We start from the raw sequence: 12,203 nt of genomic DNA, 5'->3' as shown, positions 1-12,203 counted from the left end.
CCCCCCCCCCCCCCCCCCCCCCCCCCCACACACACCCATACCCACACAACACACACACCCACACCCCTCCACACAATCCCCCTACACACACACACCCATCCCCCACACCATACACACACACACACACACACACACACACACACACACACACACCCCATTATTGATTTTGTGCACCCATTTGAGAGTACATTATAAACATCATTTTCAGGTAAGATTTGAGTCTGATTTTGTATCTTACCTCACTGCCTCCAAACTGACCTCCTGATATTTATAACTTAAAAGTCTGAGCCTTTTGTTTTGAACCCTTAAAATACTTTGAATACGTTGAACTTATTAATCATTCACAAATGATTATTGAATGTTTAGAATAGTTTCTGTACATTTCTGTTTAAATTAAGAATTTAAAATTCTAGGAATTTCTGTTTAAATTAAGGGAAGCCATCATTACTTGAAAATATTTATACAAAATATGAAATATAATTGTGAAATGACAGAAAGATTAATAAAATGTTCATATTGGCAATTCAATTGTTATTAATTTATAGGAAACAGAATCTAAAGCAAATAAAATAATCAAATTATTTCTATCTGTGATTCTAAACTTGTATCTATAGAAGAACACCTGAATGTTTAGGTATCCTTTTTGAAGTAGGAATAGTTTTTACCTGCAGAAAATATGATTATATTATATAAACATAATGAAAACCAAAAGTAAAAAATCATGTATACCAACAAGGAGACCATTTTACAATAATCATTATTGAATATTTTATCTTTTATTTAAAATAATTTTTCCTTTTATATTTATTTTGTCATTTGACAGTGCAGTGCTTTTGGTAGATAAGAAATAGGAGGTGTCAAAGCTTGATGAAAAAATCATAGAGGAAAATCTTAAATTTAGAAAATCTTAAATTTAGAAAAATCATAGAGGAAAATATTAAATCTTAAATTTAGAAAAAATCTTATTTTCCTAATAAATTAGAAAAATATTGCCATTTTAAGATTTTAATGGCATATCTCAATATTTTCCCTGAAAGACAGTATGTGAAGGGATTCTTTGAGAAGAGCTGATTAAGAGAATAACCAGCAAATTAGATAACTATTTAATTTTAATAGTTAATGGAGGAATCAGTTACCATGGAATTCAGCATCTTATTCTAAAAATTGGAAAATTATAGTTAGGTAAATGTCTATTTGTAAGCTATAATCAGTGTGTCTCCTGGAAAGGAATTTTGACAGATTTCTATAAGTGCAGTAGTAACTGGAATTATGGTGCTTTTGGTCCCAGTTTATCCACCTGGTTTAATGGTCCTTCACCACTTTTAACTTTCTAATTGTTGAAAGGATGGATAAAACTCTAAATGTCAACTAGAAGAAAAAATTTACTGTGGCAGTGAGAGCCTACATGGAATCCCTAAAATATTTGTGTATTTGAGTACATAATGATGAAAATGCTTGTATGGTGACAAGTATAATAAGAAAATTTAAAATGCAAATAATAAACTAGTGGAAATATATTTACAACCACTATAAGAAAGGGCTAATAGCCAAAACACATAATAAGCCCTACAAATTAATAAGAAAAATAACCTGATAGAAAAATAAGTAAAGCATCTGATAACTCACAGAGGAAATATAAATAACATATGTAGCTATGAATGATGCTCAGCCTTACTGAGGGTAAAGAAATGAGCCCATTAAGGTTGGCAGAATTGAAAAAAATTTTAAATAAGCATGAGAGAAAACACACTTCATGTGCTGTTTGAAGTATTATAAAATGGTATAAGCTTTTGAAGAAAAATTTAATATCTATTAGAATAATAAAATCTTATATTTATTCACTCAGTAATTTCAGTTCTAGGAATTTAAATCCCAGGATTATTTCTAACAGTGAACGGAAAAGTGTGAACGAAGATATTTATTACAACATGGTTTATAGGATGAAAAAATGCTAATTAGCTAGATTTAGTCATTCCACAATGTATATATAATTGAAAACATAATATTTTCAAGTATACGCAATAAGTACATAAAATTTTATCTGTCAATTTAAAGAAATAATAAAAAATAAATTTAGGCCGGGCGCAATGGCTCACGTGTAATCCCAGCACTTTGGGAGGCAGAGGTGGGTGGATCATGACGCCAAGAGATGGAGACCATCCTGGCCAACATGGTGAAATCCTGTCTCTACTGAAAATACAAAAATTAGCTGAGCATGGTGGCTCACTCCTTTAATCCCAGCTACTCAGGAGGCTGAGGTAGGAGAATCACTTGAACCCAGGAGGCAGAGGTTACAGTGAGCCAAGGTCGCACCACTGCACGCCAGCCTGGCAACAGAGTGAAACTCCATCTCAAAAATAAAATAAAATAAAATAAAAGTAATGACAACATGAATGCCTCTCAATAGGAATTGATTAGCTATATTATGGTACATTTTCTAACCTCCTCCCTGTCCCACAGCCCCTTCCTTTCTCTCCCACCAGAATGTTATCTCCATGAGGGCAGGGATTTTTGTCTTTTGTTTACTTACATATTCCCAGTGTCTACAATAGTGCATAGATTTAATAGATAATTATTGAATAAGTAAATGGATGATTAATACAATTTTTTTTGCTATTAAAAAAATATACACACATATGCACTCTGACTTAGAGAAATGTTTATAATCTATTGTAACATGATGAAAAATTTCAAAGTAATGTTTATATTATGTTCTTATGTTTGTAGAGAACGTTATACATATATGTAAATGTATATGTATTTTTAAGAAATAGCTAACACATAAATATTTAGACATTAATATATGAGTGTATGTACTTATAAAAAAGTCTAAAAGGATATACCCTCTATTTTTTTTTTTTACTTTTTATGCTTCAGCATTTATCTACTTCTTACATAAGCAAAAATCATTTCAATTTTTTCCTACTCTAAAACTTTGAGATGTTATTATATAGCTAGTAAACTATAAATATGGAACTATAGGTACTATATTAAAAAATAGTTGTTTTTTTTTTTTTTTTTTTTTGAGAAGGAGTTTTACTCTTTGTTGCCGAGGCTGCAGTGCAATGGTATGATCTCGGCTCATCACAACCTCCGCCTCCTGGGTTCAAGCAATTCTTCTGTCTCAGCTGAGCTGGAATTACAGGCATGCCCCACCACGCCCGACTAATTTTGTATTTTTAGCAGAGGTGGGGTTTCTCCATGTTGGTCAGGCTGGTCTGGAACTCCCCACTTCAGGTGATCCCCGCCTCGGCCTCCCAAAGTACTGGGGTTACAGGCGAGAGCCACCGCACCCAACCAGCTAGATCATTTTTTGCCAGGTGTAAAATATGTGTGTGTTTGCAGGATGGGAAATTATCTTATTAGTATGATTTAGTATAGGTACTCTGTACCAGTCAGGTGATCACGGTGATGTAGCAAAATTAAGAATGGGAATGGGACAGTTTTATTCTGTGTCCTTGAAAATTGGAATTTAAAGAAAAAAAATATTGCTGATGGGGTGGCTTTACAATCTTCCAGCCAGATATTGATGTTTCTTTGTAATTCAACACAAAATGTGCCAGATGGGAATGATTTGTAAGATGGTTGGAGAAATTCTATTACATTTAAAATTTATTTTTTTCTCCTCCTCTAACAGTAGTTATTTAATTTTACCGTATACCCTTAAGATGTGGTTGAAAAAAGTCTGTTTTTTTTTTTTTTTTTTTTTTGAGGGGGGAGTTTTTTGCCTGTCGCCTAGTCTGGAATGCAATAGTGCAATCTCGGCTCACTGCAGCCTCCACCTCCCGGGTTCCAGAGATTCTCCTACCTCAGCCTCCTGAGTAGCTGGGACTACAGGTGCGCATCACTGCACCCAGCTAATTTTTGTGTTTTTAGTAGACACAGGGTTTCGCCATCATGTTGGCCAGGATGATCTTGAACTCCTGACCTCACGATCCACCCATCTCAGCCTCTCAAAGTGCTGGGATTACAGGCATGAGCCACGGTGCCTGGCCGAGTTTGTCTTATTTCACTATGAAATCAAGACTTAGAGTAACTAATAATTTTAGAAGGAAAAGGAAGGTAGGATTATCTAATGAGCTATTCATACAGTGGTTTAGGGTAGTCAGGTCTCTTAATTTACAAGCCAGCTTCCTTTATAACAGACTGTGCTGCTTCCAGCAGTATATGAGAGATCAACTATGCTCATTTTCTGAGTTATTTATGGGTAGCTGGCCAAGGCCTTATTGTTTGCAGTCAGTTTTGTAGGAGTGACCTGGCATTTAGAATTCATGTGCTTAATAGGGCCAAAATTTATTGAGAAGTATGACAAAATACCTGCATAAGCAAGACATAGGCATATGCTTTTACCCATATTTTCTGATAACAAAAATAACTTATTTTGCTATAGAAAAATTGGAGTATCCAGAGAAGTTTAAAAGATAAAATAAGTCACTTATATTTGTGAACACATGATTGTTGATTATGTTTTGGTATTCAGTTCTAGTTTTATTTTTAAAAGATTTGCTAAGATACATTTACAAATTTTTCTGTATGTCAAAGTAAATGATTAACTATAGTCTGTATTCACAATTTGTAAAATAAATGAATGCAGCTAAAGCAGTTCATCAGTGGCTTTCATTTTATCCTCCATAAGTACCTAGAATTTTTACACATACAATCTAACAATTGTCCATTTCTGGTTTTTTTTTTTTTGCTTATAAGTTGAGATTTCACACAAAAATATATCCCTTCTAATTATAGGTTATGTTTAATCACTTTCTTGTATCTTTACCTGAAATGTGTCATGACTTTTGGATATTAAAAAATTTTAATACCTTCTCCTTGAAGCTGTCTTTTGTGCAAAGTTGGTGCCTTTATATTGAAGCATACTCCATTTGTAGGTATTCTATTGTGAGATAATAATGGCTTTATTATCCAGAGTTCATTGTCAGTAGCAAAGGAATTAAGATTCTTGGATAGAAATTAGTTGATGTTTTTCCTATTGTCCTTCCAATATCCTAAACACGAATTTTTTTTCTATTGTGATAAAATATACTTCATAAAAAATCTTCTCATTTGTGAGTTATTTTCTACTGTTTGAATTTGTCTTTTTATCTAAAAATTGTAAAAGAAAAATATTTATGAATGTCTTCTGAGTTTTTGTTGATGTTGATCAGTTTAAAATAATTTAGGTCCTTATAAAAGCGTAGACATAATTAAAATGACATATATTGAAGAAGCTTTAAGGTATTTTAATGCAAAGTAAAATAAAATAGTGTAAATTGATAGAATGTTTTTGTTAGAAATAGCATAAAATAATTTTGTTTGGATTTCCTGACTAGCAGAGACTCTTAGGTTAAAGATGTTGATCCTCCTGATACCAAGTGACAATGAATTAACAGCAACATCATTTAGTGTTTGTTTACCATAGCCAAGTGGTCTGCTTAGTGACATATATACTTTATTAAAATAAAAAACAACCCAAAAACCATTCTAGTCCTTAAGAGTTCTAAGCTAGAAAAGTTGTATATAATGCTTTCAAGCCCCTTTTATCTACTCCAGGATGATGCTATTGTAGGACTTGAAATTACCGTAATCTAGATTTACCTCAGAGTTCTAATTGAGAAAATGGCACATCATGTTATATAAACCATGTGTCCGTTTTCTCCTGGATTTATGCTGTTGCAAGATTTGAAAGTTAGTATATTTCTTTGATTTCTACTTATTTTGTTCACCTTTTCAAAAAAAAATATTAGAATTTAGGCCTATTTAATATAAAAGTTGATATTTAATTTTGAGCACTGTTCTGTTCTTTAGTTCTTTCTATGACATGACTATTCTAGTTTTAACAAGGTTTCATAAATATCCTGAGATATTACTAATTTAAATCTGTCAATTGTTCATATTTAGAATGGTTTCATATGCTAGCAAAAATGCAAAAAATAACTTTTTTACCTAATTTGATTAACATAATTTTACAACTATAAAATTGTCGCCAAGGGTTCAAAATTAAATACTCCAATGAGGAAGACAGATTTATGTTTAGGGCCTTTGTAGTTACCCTTCCCCGCTTTAACTCATGCCAAACTTGAAGCTTTCACACTCTTCCTTTGGGCAAATCCCTTAGAAGCAGAATGTTTCAATTTTACACATTTTGTGTCAATTTTCCAGACAGAAAAACAGCCTCTAGACATTAGACGTTTTCCTACGGAAAGGCAGTTTCCTTAGTTTTATTTGATTACTATAAGTTAGGTTCCTGCTGATCACTTAGACTTTAGTGGTTACCTGACTGTTTGACAAAAAACATTTCCTTTCCATTATTTAACCTTTGACTTTTGAATGTAAACGTTTTATCAGCTCTATGGTGGAAGTAGAAGTGTGGGGGAAGTCTTCTTTCTACTGCAAAATGGGCTCATGACTTTCTTTTGCCTTATGTCTTTATAGAAAATTAAGGAAATGATCTGACAATTAAATTTTAACTTATCTCCTGTACTTTGTTTTAAAATAATTACTTATAATGTTTTATATATGTTGGCAAGACTTATATAAGAGTCACAGTTATTCTTTGTTTAAAGAAGTTACATGTTCAGTTTTAAAAATTCAAGTAAAATGTCTTATTCATTTATTACGATATGCTGAGATTTTTTTTTTTTTTTTAACTCCCTAGGATTTTTGTGGTCTGTTGTAAGAAAACAGATTTTGACTGTCTTTGGGACTATAAAGTTTAGTGAAAACCATTTTAACATTTTACCTTATTGATAATCAGTTTAAAATTAGTTGCTTTGAACATATATTGTTTGAAAATAACCTAAGAAACCTCAAAATAAAGACAGGAAAATAACATTTCCTACCCTAGCCACATAAGCTTGTATAATTTATAGTATTTTATATGTGTGTGTGTGTGTGTGTGTGTGTGTGTGTGTGTGTGTGTGTGTGTGTGTGTGTGTTTCAAAAGTTTTGGACATAACTTCCTTTTAAAAAAGGATGTTTTTTGCAATATATTTAGACTTAAAGTGTATACAGAGTTTAGTTCAAATTGGAATTACTGGACTACTTTGTGTACTCTGGATCATTTTCTTATCAGATAAGAAAGTGGGTAGTAAGTAGGATTTCCTGCTTGGAAGTTGATGCTTATCGGGAGTTTTGAATTCAGTTACCTATGTGGACCAGGTAGGGGACTCAAATGAGAGAAACCTGTTAAGTGCCTAACAATAGGGAGTTGGGCTAAGTATGGTGATCTGAATAGTACATACCATACTCGGAGACAAAAGCCATAACTCAGTTCTAGGCATTTGTTGCACAGTGAAATATGTATGGCCAATGCTACCAGTTCTTTTGATTTTTTTGAGAGGAACAAGAAGTCCAGATTTTTACAGTGAATTATCTCAGATTTGGAGGTTGGCAGCTTATTTAATTAAACAACACAGTATTGACCGAACAAAATATGCCCTTGGGCTAGATGCAGCCTGCAAATAGCCAGTTTGCACTCTGTTGTAGATGTTGTTTATTTACATCAGAAAATCTCCTTGCTTTCTTGATATTTCTAGGAGCGTGGCTGTGTTATAGAGTAGTTCCACTTTTATATGTGATGTTTTTATTAAAAAATATGAATGATATGTACTCTTTAAAAGGAGAAAGTTATCAGTGAGAGCCAGTACATGTTTACAAAGAGAGCATTGTTCATAACTAGGCTTGGTTTATTATGGGGATAGTACCTACTGATCTATAAGGGAGTGCTGTAGTTGAAATTTGAGTCCCTTCTAATATTTCACAGACAAATTGGGTATAGAGAAAGGTGTTGGTTAGATGATACAATTGTGTCTTTTGATTAGGTTACAATCTCATAGAGTGTTGATGAATTGTGTTATTTTGGGAGGCATCTTGAACACGTTTGCTGGCCATATCCTTTTCAGAATTTTTATCCACAATGATGAACACAGAAGCAATATCAAATTTAAAATTGGAAGGATTTAACAAAATGTGAATTAAAAGAATCACATTAAATACATCTCTATTTGTTGGAAAATTTGCCCACATGAACAAACTGTAATTTAAAAGTCATAAAAGTAGTGCTCTGAATGTTAAATAAACATGAATATTGGAAGATAGAATTTGCTTCAGTGCATAGAACTTATAGGTAGGCTAATTTAAGATTACAACAGAATGATTTTTGTCTCCATTTATTTAGCTGCCTGAAATGCCTCGTCATTGAACATGTTTATTCAGAGGCTCACTGTATAGAAATACATGCCAACATAGGGTGATAGGCTGTCTGTGGTAGACCCCTGAGCATATATTATTCAGTCAAGTTGATTAGGGTTCTAATCCCAAGATTGCCATTCCATAGCTTTGTGACCCTAGATAAGCTGCTTTATCTTAGTTTAGTCAAGTATGTATCAAAGCATTAGGGTAAGAATTAAACAAGATAATACATGTAAGTACCTAGCATACTGTCATTCAAATAGTTACTCCTTAAGTAACTTTACTTCCTGCACTTCCAATTTTTTAACACATAAATTCTATGATTCTTAGATTCTGTTCTCAGCCCCCAGATGGACATATAACTAACTAGTGAGTTATACTCTCCAAAGAAATAATAAAGCATTTTGGGGCCTTAGAGATGACTATGAGAAATATCCCATAAGGGTAAACCTTATTTCTAAATAGTGTTAGTTTAATTTATAGATTAAGTCATAGCCTGGTAGCAGGATGAAATTCAGTAAAGCATATTATTCTTGGACATGTAAAAAACAGTAATAATTATGTAGATACCAAAATGTCTAGCACTGTTTAAAATTTTTAAAGTAACCTGAATATGGATATATTAATCAATTATTTACTCAAAGACAAGGAAATAATCTTACAGATAAATGATGTTTATATGTATAAATTAGCTTCTTAATGAAAAATTTGGTTCTGATATGCCTTTGCAATTTGAAAGGAAATTGAAAGGGGAAGATAACCAGTGAAAAACAGTAATATAAACTTCAGAAAGCCAGAACATTGAAATAAATGTTGAGGATTTTGGTCCGGAAGGAAAAAACGTTATCTTATTTTCTAATAACATAATTATTATACACACACACATACATACATACATACATACATAGATACATACATATATGTATGTATTTTGTTTTTATAGTAGACCAGGAAAGAAAAATTGTTACCAAAGGTTTCACTTTATTTAAATAAGGTGAAAATGACAATGTAACCATTAACAGGTAGGCATGCAGCCACCAACAACCGATACATTTTGCTTTATCTAAAGCTCCTTGAGAGTTAGAATAGAAACAGACCAACACCTTTCTTTGAATAGATTAGGTCTCATCTGAATTTTTAGGCCTGAACTACATTACACGTCGAAATTGTCTGGAAATAGCAATTTCTTCACGTTTGAAATGACCACAAATGAAATAAATTATGCTCTAAACTAAAGATTATGTATATTGTTAGAAGATTTGCCATGAATATTTTTTCTTTGAGTTATAGTGAATGTAGAAACTATGATGTACTGATTTGTATTATATTTAGTTAGTAATGTAACAGTATTAGTAATTTGTGAGGTTTTTGGGTTTTTTTGTAAGTAGAGGATATACGTAGTAGAATAGCCATCTAGGAACTAGGGCTTCAAGAGTTGAATAATTTAAATAGGAAAATTGAGATTACCAATAGTAATTTCTAATTTTTAGATTCCCCAAAACTATCACAGATATGTCTCATACCTATCCAGATTTTTCCAGGCTTCCATGCAAAGTTGCCAGTGTGTTTATTGTAAACACCCTGTTCTGGCATCTCCCTTCTAGAGCCTTCATTACTGCTTCAGTCTGGACTGCTTGCTCTAGAGGCCTTTGCACAACTCTTATCCTAGGACTTCACTCTTCTTCCATGATCTTAGATTTCTTTCCTCCTACACCCATGTATTCCTTTTTTTCATCTCCTTTATTTTGTTTTAGCCATCCTTTGGGATGTCTTAGGAGGTGGAGTTTTGAGTCCTTGCCTGACTGCAAATGCTATTAATCTGTCCTCACACTTTATTGATTGTTTGTCTGGACACAGAAGTCTTGAGTGCAAAGAATTTAACCTCTGTATTTTGAAGGCATTATCTTCTAACTTCCAGCATTGCTCTTGAGAGGTTCGATGACATTTTTAAACTTGATCCCTTTGTTTGTTACTTGGTTTTTGTCTCTTTGGAAACCCTTAGGCACTCTTCTATCCCTTGTTTTGGAATTTTACACTGATACTCTGGTTTGGTACATTTTTTATGCTGTTCATTCACTCACTCTTTCAGTCTAGAGACTCATGTCTGAAGTTCTGGGAAAATTTCCAGTAATTCTTTAAAATGAAACTTTTATTCATTTATTTCCTCTATTTTTTCTTTATGGAATGACTATAGCTTTATGATAGTTGACATTGATGGTCTAATAGTTTAATTTTTTTCTGTTATTATTGTTTATATTCTAGTTTCTGGGGGATTTTTCTGGAGTTATCATCTAAACTTTCCATTAACTTTAATTTTTTTTAGCCTTTAGAATTTCTTAAAGCTCTTTTTTCCTGTCTGAAATTCTCTTTTTTTACTTTTTAAAAAAGTTTAGTTTTGTTTAATAGCTTCCTGCTCTTAATTCAGCTACTAAACTTAAACTTAAGTTTTGGAGTTCTCTTCAGCTGTTTGTACTGTCTATATTTACTTGTAGCTCCTTTTATGTTGTTCAATATAAACATGATTTTATATTTGTATTTCCTCAAATATCTGGTGGTTGGCTGTTGATTTATATTCAAAAGGAAGGTATTAAACTGAATTGGAAACATTGCATGTATAGTGTTGGGTTTCATTCCAAGAAAATAGGACTTCAAGGGTTTTTTTTCTCTGACATATTGTTAAATCAGTGCTTCAGAACTCTGTGCAGAGCACATCTGCTGGTCCTTTTCCTTTCTAATGGTGTTTGGATTTTGCTTTCCTCTCTTTTGCTGTTACCTCTCTGTTTACCATATTTACAAAGCCATCCACCTGCATTGCTATTTTTTCCCTCATTTTGCTTGTATTCATTAATTTATACCCTTTTTATTCAGGTATTGTCATTTTTATGTTATTTCCAGAGGACACAGAGATATATGCGCACAGCCAATATGTTCGACTTAACCAGAAATTGGGTAGATATTTTAAAATATCATGGGAATTTTCATATTTCTACTTAGTATTTATAATTATCATTTTAAATAACTCTATAATATTCTGCCGAGTAAAGATAGTATAGTTTACCTAACTTCTTTTATTACTGCTTTCAGATTCAAAAGGCATCATTCATAGTCACTAACAAATCAGACATTATATGAAAAAAATCGTGTTAGAATGCTATTTTTTATGTTCTACTTATTGATTTTAAAATTTTATGTTTTGTGCATGTACTCTTAATCTGTGTACAATTAATGTAGTAAAAGCAACACCAATATTTTCTCTTTAAAAGTAGCATGCATGTTCTAATGGTTTGAAGAAAAGTAATGAGTATTTGTTAATTGATAATTAACAACAGTGTATTTTGTGATTTTCTCTTTTCTACGTGAAAAACGTACAGTTTACCATTAAAATCTTCAGACATTTTAAAATATACTATTTTAATTTTTAAGAAAGAATATATATTTTGTTTTATTTGATTTTTAGCTTTAGTATTTAGCTATCATAAAGATTATACTTTTATCTAGCACAATTAAAATAAATTTTGAATTATATTTGATATTGATACATAAGTCATTTACAATTTTTAAAATTTTTAGATAGTCTTTCTGATATTTGTATTGAGTTATTTTGAAATTTGCCATCATTCTTAAACATCTTTTCTGAAGAATTTATTTAAAACATAGTTCTGTTGTATTATATACTCCAGTAACATTTTAAAAGGAATTTTGAAATCTTTTGTTTTAAAAGCTTTTTAAAATTAGTTTTTATATGATTTTTTTTACAATGGTTAATTTTTATTTTATACATGCTTTCATTGAATACTATGAAAATAGTTTTAGATACTGCTGATATAAAAATAGAAGTATGTAATGGACAGCTTTTTAAATAGAACTCTAGATTGTGATTTGTTTTATGAAAACATAATAAATAACATGTAAAACTTCACTGAAAAAGTAAAGAAAATGGATATAGTTCTTTTTTGACTTCCAGGATTAATATGTTTGAATTAAAATAAATTGTTTATATAGTCTACTTGTTTTGAATT

General features: G+C 31.7%; 1 protein-coding gene across 8 annotated transcripts in view; it reads left to right on the top strand.

Moving 5' to 3' along the window:
* The window catches only part of DENND1B (DENN domain containing 1B), a 272,297-nt gene that overhangs the window by 114,629 nt on the left and 145,465 nt on the right, over positions 1–12,203 (top strand). The gene's annotated exons all lie outside the window — the stretch shown is intronic.

This window comes from Sapajus apella, unplaced genomic scaffold (genome assembly GCF_009761245.1).
Source record: "Sapajus apella isolate SASKATOON/1434 unplaced genomic scaffold, GSC_monkey_1.0 scaffold22, whole genome shotgun sequence".
Classification (NCBI taxonomy): domain Eukaryota; kingdom Metazoa; phylum Chordata; class Mammalia; order Primates; family Cebidae; genus Sapajus; species Sapajus apella.
This window is presented reverse-complemented; position numbering and strand designations above follow the sequence as displayed.